The sequence below is a fragment of the Sturnira hondurensis genome, unplaced genomic scaffold (assembly GCF_014824575.4).
Source record: "Sturnira hondurensis isolate 20B ecotype Veracruz unplaced genomic scaffold, ASM1482457v3 Scaffold0020038, whole genome shotgun sequence".
In the NCBI taxonomy this organism is placed as follows: domain Eukaryota; kingdom Metazoa; phylum Chordata; class Mammalia; order Chiroptera; family Phyllostomidae; genus Sturnira; species Sturnira hondurensis.
In genome coordinates, this window is record NW_028092669.1 from 970,051 (window position 1) to 985,552 (window position 15,502).

General features: G+C 37.9%; 1 protein-coding gene across 5 annotated transcripts in view; it reads right to left on the reverse strand.

The window, feature by feature from the left end:
- PIEZO2 (piezo type mechanosensitive ion channel component 2) overlaps nucleotides 1-15,502 on the reverse strand; it is a 524,101-nt gene that overhangs the window by 431,169 nt on the left and 77,430 nt on the right. The gene's annotated exons all lie outside the window — the stretch shown is intronic.

Here is a 15,502-nt window from a genome sequence, read left to right on the forward strand (position 1 = left end):
ATGACTCAAAATGGAAGGTAAGAAGTACCCCAGTAGGGGCACCTTCGGGCACAGAGACCCTAGTCAAGATCACAGCTCTGCAGCTTCTTCCCCTCCCAGTGTGGAGAACCCCCAGACCTGGGCTGGAGTGACTTGGATACACAAACTTGGGGAGATCCAGGCTACACACACACACACACACACACACACACACACAGCAAGCAGCACACCCATAACTGCAGTGGCAAATGCCAACCAGGAGAGTGGCAGAGAAAGAGGAATTCTATCTGCACCTGTGTTGGGTGGAGACAAGCCATGGCCAGCCATGACTATGAGAGACTTTGGCTTTTTTGGAGAGGTGGTGTGTGAGGAAAGCCAAACAGTGACTCAGTGCTACAGTAGGAGTGCCCAGAGAAACTTTTTAAAAGGGGATCTGAGGCATGCTGAACAGAGACCCAGTGTGCTGCTGCCCTGCCAGCAAAGGAAAAGGATTGAGGTTGTGGTATACTTTCACTGAGTGCAGCTGGGTAGAGAAATCAGAAAGGTGCACAGCAAAGGGATTTCTTGGCTCCAGCCTTGTGTACCCAGCAGGCCAGAGGCTGATCAGAGTGGAGACTTCAGGACTGTATCTGCTGTGAGGGCAATGGGCTGGGAACTGGATGGGCAGGAGTGGAGCACCTGAGATTATTTACAGCCAGACAAAATCACCTTCCCAGGGGGAGATCAAACTCTGGGAAGGGAAGGTTGCACTCAGCCCACACCTCCTGCAGGACTTCAAGCAAGAGAACCTGCAGGGTCCATATTCACAAGAGAAAAACAGAAAGAGAAACACCCAATGGGCCCAGTTTGAACTTCTCTCAGGGAGAAAAAATACACTGGTTCCTAGGGCCCTATTCCACTGAGCCAGCAAGCAAGGGGATCAGAAATCAGCGCAGCAAGAGGGAATCAGGGCTCTGCCAAGCCTCAGCTAGCACAAAGAGATGCCATCAGCACCAGACAGGAAAGAGCTGACCCTCTCACACAGATTGGCCTCTCCCTTGAAACAGACAGCTTGTTCATCAGAAACTATGCATTATTGGAAATAAGCTGGGGCAGACCAAGATGGGCAGTGCAGGGGCAGGGGGAACATGCCCACAACTTTCGCAGAAGACTGGACAGTGTCTCCCTCCCAGTGGAGACCCTAGGGCCCCATCCTCCCAATCACAATAGATGCCTCATCTAGAGACAGGTGAATGTAATACAAGTGGAGCTGCCAGAACTTGGAAGACCCATCCCTGGACCTTCATTTGATATTCAAAGAAAAAAAAAAGCCAGAGGCAGATCCAGAAAGAGAAGACAGAAGGCAAACACTAAACTCTGCTAGAATGAATCCACTTCATTGCTCTTCAGAATTTGTTTTATTGTTTTTCCTTTTGCATAAGCCTTTTAACACTTCTTTTTCATCAATTGTGTTCCAACAGATAATAATATTCTTATTATCTGTCCACCTTTATTAATAATGGCTCAGCTGTCATTGATACTAACCCTGGTATGGTTATTCTGTAATTTTGTTCCCTTTGGTATAATACTTTTTAAATTTTATTTCAAACCTCATGTTATACTCTTGCCTTTTCTTAGTCCATATTACCATTGCCCCTCCCTGTTTTACTTACAACTGAAATTTTATTTTCTCCCTTTCTTTGCCTTGTTTCTATTCCCTACTCTTACTATTTCTCCTCCTTATCTCTGCTCAAAATTATTTTTCTCTCCTTTAGTGATCTCATATTCCTTTTTTCCTATCATAATATTTTTAATCTCTCTCTAACTTTATTCATCTTTGCTCAATTACTGTTGATATTTCCAATGTGGAAGGGGGTATTTTTGTTGGAGCAGGTTTTGTTTTCTTGGTAGTACTGCTTTGCTAACCAGCGCCTGTACAACTGCATAGAAAACTTGGGCAGGGGGGTGGATTGTGATTCCCATTCAGTTAGCCAGAGGGGAAAATGCAACAACAAATGAGCCATCAATAATCAAAGTCCAAGTACAATAAGAGAGCACACATAAACTGAATAAAGGTCAATCCTAGAGCATACAGACCACTGATTCCCATAGACTCCTACCATGGAAGCCCACCCCACAAAGATAGGCATGCAACGCAAAGCAATGTGAAATGCAGAAACAAACAAAAAAAGTTCCTTAAAGTGGGGAGAAAAAGAAATAACCCTCAATTGAAAGGAACGAAGGATTTCCCATTTAAAGAGCTAAATGAAATGAGGCAAGAAATCCATCAGACATAGAATTCAAAATAAAGTTTATAAGGATACTCAAGGAATTCAGTGACAACTACAAGGAACTTATTGGGAACTATAGCAGCATGAAAAAAGGACATAGATACTATCAATAAGGTATAGGAAGAAATGAAGAATACAACATCTGAAATGAAAAATGCATTAGAAAGAATTAATATCAGGCTAGATGAAGCAGAGGACTGAATCAGCAAGCTGGAAGCAAGGTAGAAAGAACTACCCAGTCAGAGCAACAAAATTAAAAAGACTCTAAAAGAATAAGAATAGTTTAAGGGAGCTTCAGTACAATGTGAAATGTAACAACACTCACATCATATGAATATCAGAAGGAGAAGGAAAAAAACAAGGAATAGAAAACCCATTTGAAAAATATAATGGCAGAAAACTTCCATAACTTGATAAAGAAAAAAATTATTTAAATTCAGGAAGCACAGAGGGTCCTAATCAAGATGAACTCAAAGAGGTACCCTATAAAACACATCAATATTAAAATAACAAATTTTAAAGACAAAGAGAGATTCTTAAAGGCAGCAAGGAAGAATCAGCTAGTTACATGCAAGGGGACTCCAGTGAGTCTATGAACTGATTTCTCAACAGAAACCCTACAAGCCAGAAGAGACTGGCATGAAATATTACAAGTAATGAAAAGCAAGGACCTACAACCAGGACTACCCTATCTAGCAAGGCTTTCATTTCAAGGGGAAGGAGAACTTCTGAAGGAAGATGGAGGTACAGGTAGATACACTTTGCCTCCTTTCACAACCCAAAGAAGAACAACAACAAATTTAAAAACAAAAACAACCACAAATGCCAAAAAATCAAATTGTATGGAAGTCTGACAACTAAGGAGTTAAAGAAGAAACATTCATCCAGACTGGTAGGAGGGGCAGAGACAGGCAGCTGGGGTGAAGACTCATGGCAAGGTAGCAGCTGGTGTAGTGAGTTGTCCCATGTTTGCACGCAGATAAACCAGGAGGAACAACTGGGGACCGAGGCAGACCTTGCAACCCAGGGTTCCAGTGCAGTGAAATAAACCTTCAAAACCTCTGACTGAAAAAAAACTGTGGGGGTTGTGGCAATAGGAGGAACTCCCAGCCTCACAGGAGAGTTCATTGGAAAGTTCCACAGGGTCCTAGAATGTACACAAAACCACCCACCTGGGAATCAGCACTGGAGGAACCAAATATTTGTTGGTAGTGGAGGAAGTGACTGAAACCTGGCTGAGAGCTGAGCAAGTACCATTGTTCTCTCTTGGACCCCTCCTCCACATACAGTGCCACAACAAAGCTACTGGGTTGCCCTACCATGGTAAATACTTAAGGCTCCACCCCTTATATGTAACAGGCATGCTGAGACAAAAAAAAATATGGCCCAATTAAAAGAACAGATCAAAGCTCCAGAAAAAATACAAGTAAGTGATGAAGACATAGCCAACCTATCAAATGCAGAGTTCAAAACTGGTAATCAGGATACTCGCAGAAATGGTTGAGTATAGGAACGAAACAGAGGAAAAAGTGAATGCTATGACAAGTGAAATAAAGTAAAATATATAGGGAACCAACAGTGATGGGAAGGAAACTGAGGTTCAAATCAACAGTTTGGACCAGAAGGAAGAAATAAACAGTCAACCAGAATAGAACAAAGAAACAAGAATTCAAAAAAATGAGGAGAGGTTCAGGAACCTCTGGGACAATTTTAAACATTGCAGCATCCAAATCATAGGGGTGCCAGAAGAGGGAGAAGAGGAAGAGCAAGAAATTGAAAACTTATTGGAAAAAACAATGAAGGAGAACTTCCCCAATATGGCAAAGGAAATACAGTTCCAGAAGTCCAGGAAGCTCAGAGAGTCCTAAAGATATTGGACCCAAGGAAGTACACAACAGGACACACTGTAATTACATTACCCAAAATGAAAAATGAGGAGGGAATCTTAAAAGCAACAAGAGAAAAGGACACAGTTACTTACAAAGGAGTTCCCATAAGACTATCAGCTGATTTTTCAAAAGAAACCTTCCAGGCAAAAAGAGGCTGAAAAGAAGTATTCAAAGTCATGAAAGGCAAGGACCTACATTCAAGATTACTCTATCCAGCAAAGCTATCATTTGGAATGGAAGGTCAGGTAAAATGCTTCCCATATAAGGTCAAGTTAAAGAACTTCATTATCCCCAAGCCCTTATTATATGAAATGTTAAAGAGACTTATCTAAGAAAAAGAAGATAAAAAGATACAAATAATAAAACGACAACAAACACAACTATCAACAACCAAACCTAAAAAAACGAAAACAAGCTAAACAACTAGAACAGGAGCAGATTCACAGAAATGGAGATCACATGGAGAGTTAACAGCCAGGAGGGGCAGCAGGGAGAATAGGGAAAAAGTTACAGGAAACAAAAAGCATAAAACGTTACACACAGAAAAGACACGGGGAGGTTAAGGATAGTATGGGAAATGGAGAAGCCAGAGAACTTATATGTACAACTCATAGATATGAACTAAGCTGGGGGAATGCTGGTAGTAAAGGGTGGAGAGGAATAAAGGGAAAAAAATGGAACAACTGTAATAGCACAATCAATAACATATAAATAAATAAATAAATAAAATGGAAGGCAAATAAAGAGCTTCCAAGACAAAAGATGTGTAAAGAGTACATCTCCACCAAGTCTGCACTTTAAGAGATGCTAAAGAGACTCCCATAAAAAGGAGAAGAAATGGGTAGAGATGAGAGAGACAGAGAGAGAGAGAGAGAAAGACAGGTACCATAAAAATAGCAACAAATAAGTACCTATCAAAATAACCTTAACCATGAATGGATTGAATGTTCCAATTGAAAGACAAAGGCTAGCTGAATAGATAAGAAAACATGAAAATACGGAACAGGCTGACAGGGTCCAGAGGGGAGAGGGGAGAGAATCATAGGGGAAAAGGGGATGGACTCACATGAACAAGTATAAAGGCCACATGGACAATAACTAAGGGTGGGGGGTGGAAATGGGAGGGAGGCGGGGAGCATGGGGCGGGGAGTGGGCAGGGTTGGGAATATAAGACAGAAAGCTGTACTTGAACAAGAATTTAATAAAAAAACTATTAAAAAAAAAGAAAAGAAAACATGATCCGCACATATGCTATTTATGAGACCCAACTCAGAACAAAAGATCTACACAGTTTGAAAGAGAAGGAATGGAAAAAGTTTTCCAAGCAAACAGACACAAAAAGAAAGATGGGGTAGCAATACTTATATCAGACAAAATAGACCTCAGAGCAAAAGCCAGAGTCAGTGGCTCAAGCCAAGGCCCTAAAGCAGAAGCAGAACTGGCCTGTCTGACCTACCCAAGACAGCCTATGGGTGGCCCAGTATGCAGCCAAGTCCTGGACTGGGTCAGATCATGCAGGCCTTGCAAGGGATCAGAGGGTGGCAGCTTTTCCTCTCAGATGTCAATCAAGTGATGATTCTTACCCTCAGTTCAAGGTCATAGACCTGCCTATTTCTGCAGCTTCTGTTCCACCAATGCACATTCTGTGCTGTGTGCTGTTGCCCAGCTCAACAGCCAGCATCTTGTATCTGCCCGGCTGCTTCCTGTCTTTAGATGTGGCAGGCACAATTTCCTCCCTCCCACTAGAATATCTTCCTGTCCTTCCTCCATCAGGCGTATTCCCACACAACTAACGTGTTTCCCCTTAGGGAAGTTGGTCATGTCTATGACCTCCCCTAAAGAGAAGTGCATTTCCCTCCTTGGTGCATCTTCTAGGGCACCCCTCATTTAATGTCTCATGTTTATGTCTATGCTTATGTCTGTTATGTCCAGTGCCTAGTGCTCTGTGTCCAGGAGGTGCTCACGCTCATGAAAGGATCAACAGTGAATAAATAAATGAAGTGAAAAAGATGTGAGGGTATCTAAAAATGAAATTAGACTATTCAGGTGTAGAGCATTGCTAGTAGCATAGAAACATCACAATTGATTGCCCAAAATAACCATTTAACCAAGAAATGTTTCTTTGTTTATAGCCTTAAGTGTTTTTTAATATTGATTTGTATTGTGCATCAAAATAACCTAATTCTTTGTATTTCTGGGTAAAGAGAGAAGTAGAACTTGTATAATTGATCACTTGAAATGGCATTCACTGTGCACTTATTTGCTATGGCTTTATATCACTAATGACTTACACCAAAGTGCTTGCTATGTGTAAAGCCCTGATCTGTGCACTTATATTAACTCATAGTATTACTGTATTACCTTTACAGATACTATTTTATTCTGCCCTTACACATGAAAAAGAAGGCATGAGGAGAAAGCAGCGCCAAGGAACTGGCTAAGGTTTGAGCCTGGGAGGATATTTCGAGGCCTGTCATCAGGATATTTCGAGGCCTTACCACTGCTTCTCATCCTTACCTGTCTACATCACAACCTTTAGTTACCACTATATTTAGCAAAGTCCAGAATTTTAAAAGAAGGCCAAGAATGTCCCACAGTGGTAGGCATCATCTAAATTGCCCCTAGTAATTGTCTCTTGATTGCCATACCAGTGACTAATCCCTGCTCCTGAGTGTGGGTTGGAACTAGTGACTCACTACTAGTGAGCAAAGTATCAGGATAGCACTCAGTGGCATCTGTCCTGCTGACCTTCTGCCTCTCCTCTTGCTCACTCAGAGAGAAGATAGGTCCAGGCTGTGAGTTGTCCAGTGAAGAGACTCATGTGGCAAGAAATAGGTCCCTAGCCATTACTCAGCCCTCGCCATCCCACAGCTACATGAATTAGCTTAGAAGCGGGTCCTCGGAAGACTGCACCCTATCCAAAGCCTTGACTATAGCCTGTGAGAGAGCCCAAGCCATTCCTGATTCCCAGAAACTCTGAGAAAATGTTTGTTGCTTTAAGCTACAAAATGTTTCTCCACTATTTAGTTGTACTTTCAGATAAATCCTTGGTTGAGTTAGTGTGACTTCCACTCCCTCCTTTACCTTCTGTTGTTATCTGTTGGTGCTCCCTTTTAGATAATTTGTATGAAGCAATAGATGATTAATACAAAGTTTAAAAAACTTAAGCCTCCTTTAAAAATCCAACTTCATTTTTTTTATCTGAAATTATAGCATTTGATGACAGTGGCCAATTGTTGAATTCTCTGCTTTATCATAGGTGTGAAGTTACTACCCAGGAATTACCCAAGCATGTGGGGACTTTGAATGCTATGTCTAAGTGAGTTAACCACTTCTAGGGCAAAATGTGCTTTTGAACTTGTCAATAGGCACACTCAAGCAAGAAAATCTTTAGGTGTGTTGCTACCTTTTGTTCAGGATGCAGAGACACTTCTTGCATATTCATTACTCTTCATAACGAGCTATCAGATTCTGGAGGCACAATACTCCCTGATACCCCACACTTCTCATGGATAGTCAAGACACCAGGGCAGTGTCCTCTGTCTCAAGAATTTTACTGTTGACACTGCAATTTTTAAAAATGCAGATCAATGTGTTCAAAGGGGAAAATATTTTTTTACCTGCACATGCACTATAGTTTCCATTATTCCTACCTGGGTTAGCAATCCAAAATTATATGAAAATTTCCCTTAAAGGATGACAATAGCTGACAGTAATTTCCCAAACAAAAGACTGTGCCAGGCCTAGAGAGCTCACAATTCCAAACTGAGACAAGTCATCACTGAAGTACTTTATCAACATCAATGTTGCCATTTGAATTGTAAACAACTGGGCTCACCTAATTAATGGATTTCATTCACTAAAGATGAAAAGGTGGCATGTAGGTTTGGAGAAACTCTCAAGTAAAAAGAATGGTAGATTTGAGTGTGACAATTTAAAGTTTGTCAATATAGAAAGGGAAAAAATTCTTTTGCAAATATAAAATTGTTAAGATAGCCATATGACACTTATAAAAATACTTGTGTTGTAATACATACTGGTATATAATAACTTCCCTGTTACTACACTATGACTATGGAAAGGTTTATGCACACTTTAATTACCCTTCCATAATAGTTGAAGGTAATAACTTTAGATGATGTTATTAAAGGTAAGTGCTCTCAGAGCAGAATTTTTAGCAAGATGTGACCTCCTACTTCCTTCACACACTTTAGCAAGGCCAAACAACATCTCACTATTAATGGCCTGGGAGACAGTGTCTTAAATGTTTAGAACCTCCATTTCCACTGAGTACATTCTAAATTATCTTTATTGCCTCAGGGAGCTTTGTTTATTTTAACAGTTGCCAGAGTGGTAGATACTACACATCATTCAGAATAATCAACTTCAAAACCAAGTGACAAAATAGTTCTGTCAATTCAGTTATTCTAGAAAACTTTTGTTTATACTTTTAATATTTTTCCTCCTGTGCTCTGAACCAAACAATTGCTCTTAAAAGAATGTTCTCTCAAAATTCCAATTATTTTATTCAAAAAAACCCAACAACAATAAAACAGCTGCAAAGTATTTACAGTCAAACAGGAAGAAAATGAAACAACTGCAGATTTTTTTCCTAAGGAAGTAAAATTATACAAGAAATAAGAGGCAGGAAAAAGGCTGTTATGTCATCTGATTCATTATCTATTTGTGAATTACTCTCCCCCCTGACCACACGTGGCTATAGATGCCTGTTTTACCTCCAGTTACATTTATAAATGTCTCAAGTAGAGATGCTTTAGAAGAGCCGACAGGCAACACAAGAACAAGAACATTCAACTATCTCTGACCTCCACCTCCACTGCAGGTCTTGTCCCTAGTGCTTCCTTCAGAAGATTACACAAATTATTTCTTCAAGGAAGATATGCAAGAAAGTCTCTCCCACTAGTACTCAGAAACACGAGGTATATGCTTACCTACTTAATCTTAGATAGCACCTGCATTATGTTCTTCATGCATATCCTAAGAATAATCATATATTTGGGACTCAAAAGGCTAATAAAATATTGTTTAAATAAAAAAGTAATATGGTTTTATATTTAGAGATAATACATTTTAACATTACATTTTTTTAGAGAGATGTAAGGAGGCTCCCTTTGTTCTAGGAAGTTTGTGTGTATAAGACTGAATCCATCAGTCTTATACACACAAAGACATTTCATGTCTTTGAAATGACAACATTATATTGCACATTAATTTTATTAAGAAGTTGTTTAAGAGAATGTAATTTTAGAGTAAATCTTCAAGGAAGAAAAATACTTTTAAAGTGTAATAGATCACAAGAATTGAGAATCAAATTGTATTAGCAAAAAATCATATCCACTGTTCAGTTTACTAAAAATGTTAAGCCAATCTAAGGAAAAATCAGGTGAAAGCATCTTATTTGTAAAGGATAAAAGCCTGAGTGTTCTACTTTTGCCAAACATCCTGGAATACTAACTGTATGGGGCTGGCAAAGTGAATTTAAAAATTTGCTGCCTTTTTAGTTATTGTAAAAAGGTAATATTTCATTTTCTATTTTTAATTAATTTAATAGATGTATATCAAATTGAATATTACTAAAGTTTAATTGAACTTTTTAAACTCGTCTTGATTAATTGCATGGTTTGCATAAAATAAGTTTTATGCAGTGTTTTTTCCTCAATGAAAATATCTTTTAATATGTTATTCATCATTTACAAGTATATGAAAGCTGTGTTTAAAATACAAATCCTATGCTCAAGGTTGATCATGTTCATGCTTCATGCTATGAAACCAGTCCCCTGGTCCAAGAGAATAACAAAATGGATATTCTCTCATGATTGCAAATGAGAAAATAAAGCTTCTATGATCATAGATAATATGTCAAGCTATCCGAAAAAAAAAAACGAATTAGAAATTAGGCCTATTTCATTACGAGTATGAAGAACATTGCTTTTAAATCCACAGTTCCTAAGCTTATCCAAAATAAAACTTGCTCTCTTACCATTGTGATGAATTAGAAATTAGAGTGCATGAGTGAATGCTGAGAAAAGGTCAAACATTAACATTATTTATTTGCCCACTCATCTTAATAACTCTTTTATTTACTGAAGAGGAAAGTTAGTATTTGTAGACTAGGAGTCTGAAAGTTAAAGCCTCACTACCTTGCTTAGGTTTGTGTCATGGTGTTTACTGACTTAAAGTCACTCATCATTCTTCATATACACATTTATTTTCATGTGTGGAGGGGACTTTTTAAGTTAGGCTTAATTCACTTTGTTATAATTCAACTATTTATAAAACTGTGGATCACTATATCTCCCTAGTAGTCTATTATTAGCAGAATATAGATAATCTTTTAGTATTTTTAAGTAATTGCAATTAACCTTAGTGTATAAGCTGCAATTAATCTTTAAGAATTTAAAACTTATTTTTCTCAATAAGAGTATTATTTTTAAGGTAAGAAGGTTGTTTATTACTCACATTTAACTTTATACTAACTTTTTAATTCTAGTTTTTTTATTTTTAATTGTCTTTATTAACTCTATTTTTTAAGTTAACCTCAGTTTTCTGTAACTTTTCCAAAGATTAACTTTACCCTCTTAATATACAAGATGGGGAAAAGTAGTTTTACAGTTGTTCATATGGAAAATAATATAATAATTAATAAATGATAACATATGAATAAACTGTGTTTTGTATACTTACAATTGTAAAACTACTTTTGCCCCACCCTATATATAAATTCTATGCTACTAGAGGTTCACTGTAGTTTCATTTCTTTCATCATCAGTCCTCTGAAGAACCTAACAGAAGGGCTTAGGACCCTAATAATAAAGCAAACTTTCTTACTGGACTTCTGCTTACTTAGATTTGTTAATACCAAGCTCTGTTTTCCAAGTTTACTTTAATAGATCCATCAAGATTTCAAATTTGGGAAGTTACCCTTCCATCTATGTTGATATCAGTATCTCTAAACTGTTAGGCTGAACCATGGAACTTGATGGCTTCATACACCAAAATGATTAAGTATTAAAAGTTTAGAGGATTTACCATGAAATATATTGGGGATTACTACTGGACAGTGTTACATGTGGAGAATAAGTGTCATTTTCATTTTCAGAAATAAAAGAAATCAGCTGCAATGTTATTTTATCACCTGATATTCAAGCACCTCGTAGGAGCTCATTCCTAAGTAATTTGAGACAGGTGTGTGTGTGTGTGTGTGTGTGTGTGTGTGTGTGTAGACTTTATGCAAGCAGCAGTGTGTGTGTAGGTTTTACTCAAGCAGTTTTAATAACAGGATTAATTTACTACCTGCTACAGTTTTCTTCTTTCAAGAACTTAGTAAAACAAGATTTTTTTGTAGGCTTTTGCTGTAGGCTTTAGAATATTCTACATATTCTTGGCAGCAGCCTCCTTGGACTTATGTGTGCATTAGCATGAAAAGAATCAATTCAGCTAATTTTAATGGAGTCATATTTCTTCCATCTTCAGCACATGATGCTGCCTAACGTTGTATCTTGTTTAACAACTAACACAGCTTAAATTGATTTAAAGTGACTGTTTCTGTCTTGATAAATTTACTTTGCCATCCTGCCTGCTTCTTCCCAAGAATGCCTTCTTCTCTTACATATATGGAGCCATTGTTAATGCTAAGATGTAGACACATGTTTTTGTGATATGAATTCAGCCTTAGATTATGCTGGGGTATATGCTTATGATATCACACTAATGAGGAACAGCCTCTGAACACAGTGTGAAATCCTTGCTCCCAGAGCATCCAAAACGACTGATGCCTCAAAATTAGCCTCTTCCACCAGGTCTCTCTGCTCAGTCTCAAGCTACTCTGTCTTTGGCCTTGCATTTAGTATTTTTCCTCATCACTTTAAATGTTAATTATACACAAGTCTATGTTACTGGGAATGTAGTGGCGTACAAAAGAATCCGTACAATGAACAGACAAAAGAGACATTTAGGCTTGCCCATTCAACTCCATCCCACTCCCTGGGCCTCTCAGTCTTCTGCTCTTTGTATTACTACCCTTCTTTTAAAAAATATACTATATACTCCAGCCTTATAATATTAAGGTAGTTTAAAAATTGCTGGTGAGAATTAGAGTAGCTATTCCAGCAATATGTTTAAGTTTACCATAGGTGTTTTCATTAGCTCACAGCTTCAACCTGAGAGAGTGTTTTCTTTTTGGTCAATAGATCGAAGTCTCAGATCTCCTACACATAGATACTGTCTCCCTTTTCCTGACTCATTGTTATGTTCTCTATTTTCTAGATGATCCAAAAAGTGTCAAAACTTTCCCCCAAATGCTCAAGAGTGAAACTGTTTTCTTATCCTAGTCTATCACCAAAATGTAGGTATGATCACGAGCCATTATGAAGCCAAGCTGGATGATTCCTATAAAAATTCTGTAGAGGCTTGGTTACCTCCACAAATGTCTTTGCTAGGTCACTTAGCAAATTTTCATCAGGGCACAAGCATGTGCAGAAGCCTACCACTCTTGGCCTATCCTCTGAAAAAGTTCAAGCAACAATACACTTTCTTTTTTTTAACCTTTTAAAAAATTATTTATAATTACACATGAAAGCCAAATAAATTTGACTCCACTAATAAACCATTGTAAAAAGTTCAAATGATGCACTTATACAAAGTAAGCTGCCCACCCACTTTAAAGGCAGGCATCCTGAAGACTCTGGAGAATACTCTGGAAACTTTTCTCTACATACTACCTATAAGCATAATAAATGACTACTAATAAGTAAAAAGTTATAAAGATTTAATCATTTTAAAGAGAATCCATTGAAATTTAATCTTTTTTTAGGATGGTTATTTATTTTTTTAGTATTTATTTTTTATTTAATTGTTGTTCAAGTACAGTTTTCTGTCTTTTACTTTCATCCCAGCCCACCCCCCAGTGCTCCCCATCTCCCTCCCATTTCCATCCCCCTTAGTTGTTGTCCATGTGTCCTTTATGCTAGTTCCTGTAAGTCCTTCCCCTTTTCCCCTGAAATTCCCTCCCCTCTCTCCTCTGGTCACTGTCTGCCTGTTCTCTATTTCAGTGTCTTTGGTTATATTTTGCTTGCTTGTTTGTTTTGTTGTTTAGCTTCCTGTTAAAGGTGAGATCATATGGTATTTGTCTTTCACTGCTTGGCTTGTCTCACTCAGCATAATGCTTTCCACTTCCATCCATGCTGTTGCAAAGGGTAGGAGCTCCTTCTGAGATACCACTTTACACCGATCAGAATGGGCATCATAAACAAAGCAACAAACAACAAGTGCTGGAGAGGTTGTGGAGAAAAGGGGACCCTAATCCATTGTTGGTGGGATTGCAGACTGGTACAACCACTATGGAAAACAGTATAGAATTTTCTAAGAAAACTAAAAATAAACATGCCTTTTGACCCGGCAATTCCACTGCTAGGATTATATCCTAAGAACCCTGAAACATCAATCCAAAAGAACCTATGCACCCCAATGTTCATAGCAGCACAATTTACAATAGCCAAGAGTTGGAAGCAACCTACGTGCCTGTCAGTAAATGAATGTATCAAAAAGCTATGGTACATATACACAGTGGAATTCTATGCAACAATACACTTTCTTAAACATACTTCCTTTCTAGCCAAAACCCCTTATTAGGCATTCCACAAACATGCATATCACCAGGTCCTAGGCACCTTTGGAACAGGGACTCTTTCCTGTTCACTACTCTATTTCCTATTTCTATTTCTACACATAGCTAAGCATTCAATAAATACGTACTGAAAGAGTAAATAAATCCCTGCCTCTTTCTTTGACAATCTGCAATTCCCTCTGTCCAAAAAAATATTCCAAATTCCTAAGCATCCTTCCACCTAGCTCAAAGGTTTGTATCCTCATCACCCCAATACAAGTAATCTTTTCTGAACAAAAATGTTCATGTGTAACAATAAGGGAATAATAAATAATTCAATAAGAGTTTCTATACCATGGAACTATGCAACAGTCAGAAAGAGAGATTGTTGCATATGTGAATGAATACTGAAAGATGCTCACAACACAATCAGTAAAAAAATATATTAGGTTACAAAACTGTAGAACATAACAGGTCTATGAGGTAGATATTAATGATAGCTACCATTTTCAGGAAACTGAGGTTTAGAAAGAATAAACAACTTGTCAAGGTAGATGAGCATCAAGGTGGAACTGGAATTTAATCCCAATCAAGCTGACTTCAGAATCTGTACTCTTAAGCACTCCACTCTGCTAATCCTCTTATGGACGCAGAAATCATCTGTAAGACCATATCAGGCTGTGAACAGTGGTCACCTCTTACTGAAAGAGAGAGAATAGTAGTTTTTTATATTATAATGTTAAAGGTTCTCATAATGTGTATGTGCACATTTTCTGTTTTAAAATAAAATTAAATATAATAAAAAGTAATCTCTTCCATTTCTGAGTACACATAATATTTTGGCTTTATCACTCTTATGACATGACTACACATAGCCTTGTAGTATCACAAAGTATAAACATGTTATTACTTTGATTACTGTAAACCCTTTAAGAATAGGGCTTTGCCATCATTGCTTCTTTGGGAAATTAATATAAAGGAATGAACTTCCATTGCCCTTAAAAACAGAAAGTCAGTGAAAAGCTATCATATCTGACTAGTGGTGTATATGTTCAATAGCTTTCACTGAATACATTATTCTGCAATACTCAATCTGGCTAGCATAATGACATGGCTGCAAAACTATATTAAAAAGCAATGACATGCAAGCATCTGTTGGAAAAATAATATTTGGGTAATAATTTCTACTTCAGCATCTAGAAACAGAGAAGAAACAATGGAGCCTCTTGAATCATGAACCTTTTCTGTTACAAGGAAGTTAAGCTCCAGGGAGCTTCTCTTGGAATAAAGAAGTGTGTGAAGTTAAATTCCAGGCCTTAATCATATTTTTCTTACAAATGGAGTCCATGAACATTCTACTTCACAACAGAGATTCTATGAGGCATTGGTCAGCTTTCAGGGTTTAGAAAGATATTTATTAATTTTATATGTTACACACACAAAAAGAAAAATATGCTTTCCAATGTCTTTAGCATACTTGGAGCCTCATAGCATGATTTCTAATTAGAGGCAGCTAGAAGAAATTCAAATATTAATCCCAGTACAGCTGCTACAAGCAAGTCCATTAATACTCTGAGCCTCAAATTTCCTTGACCAAAAAAAAAAGGAATTAGCCAGGTGTAAATTGTTTATGTAGCTAGAGGCTAGAGCAACCCTAAGTGCTTAAATGACACATGGGATGAGTTGCAAGGACTTCACAGACCTCCTAAGCCATGCTGGAGCCACTTCTCTGCTAGCGG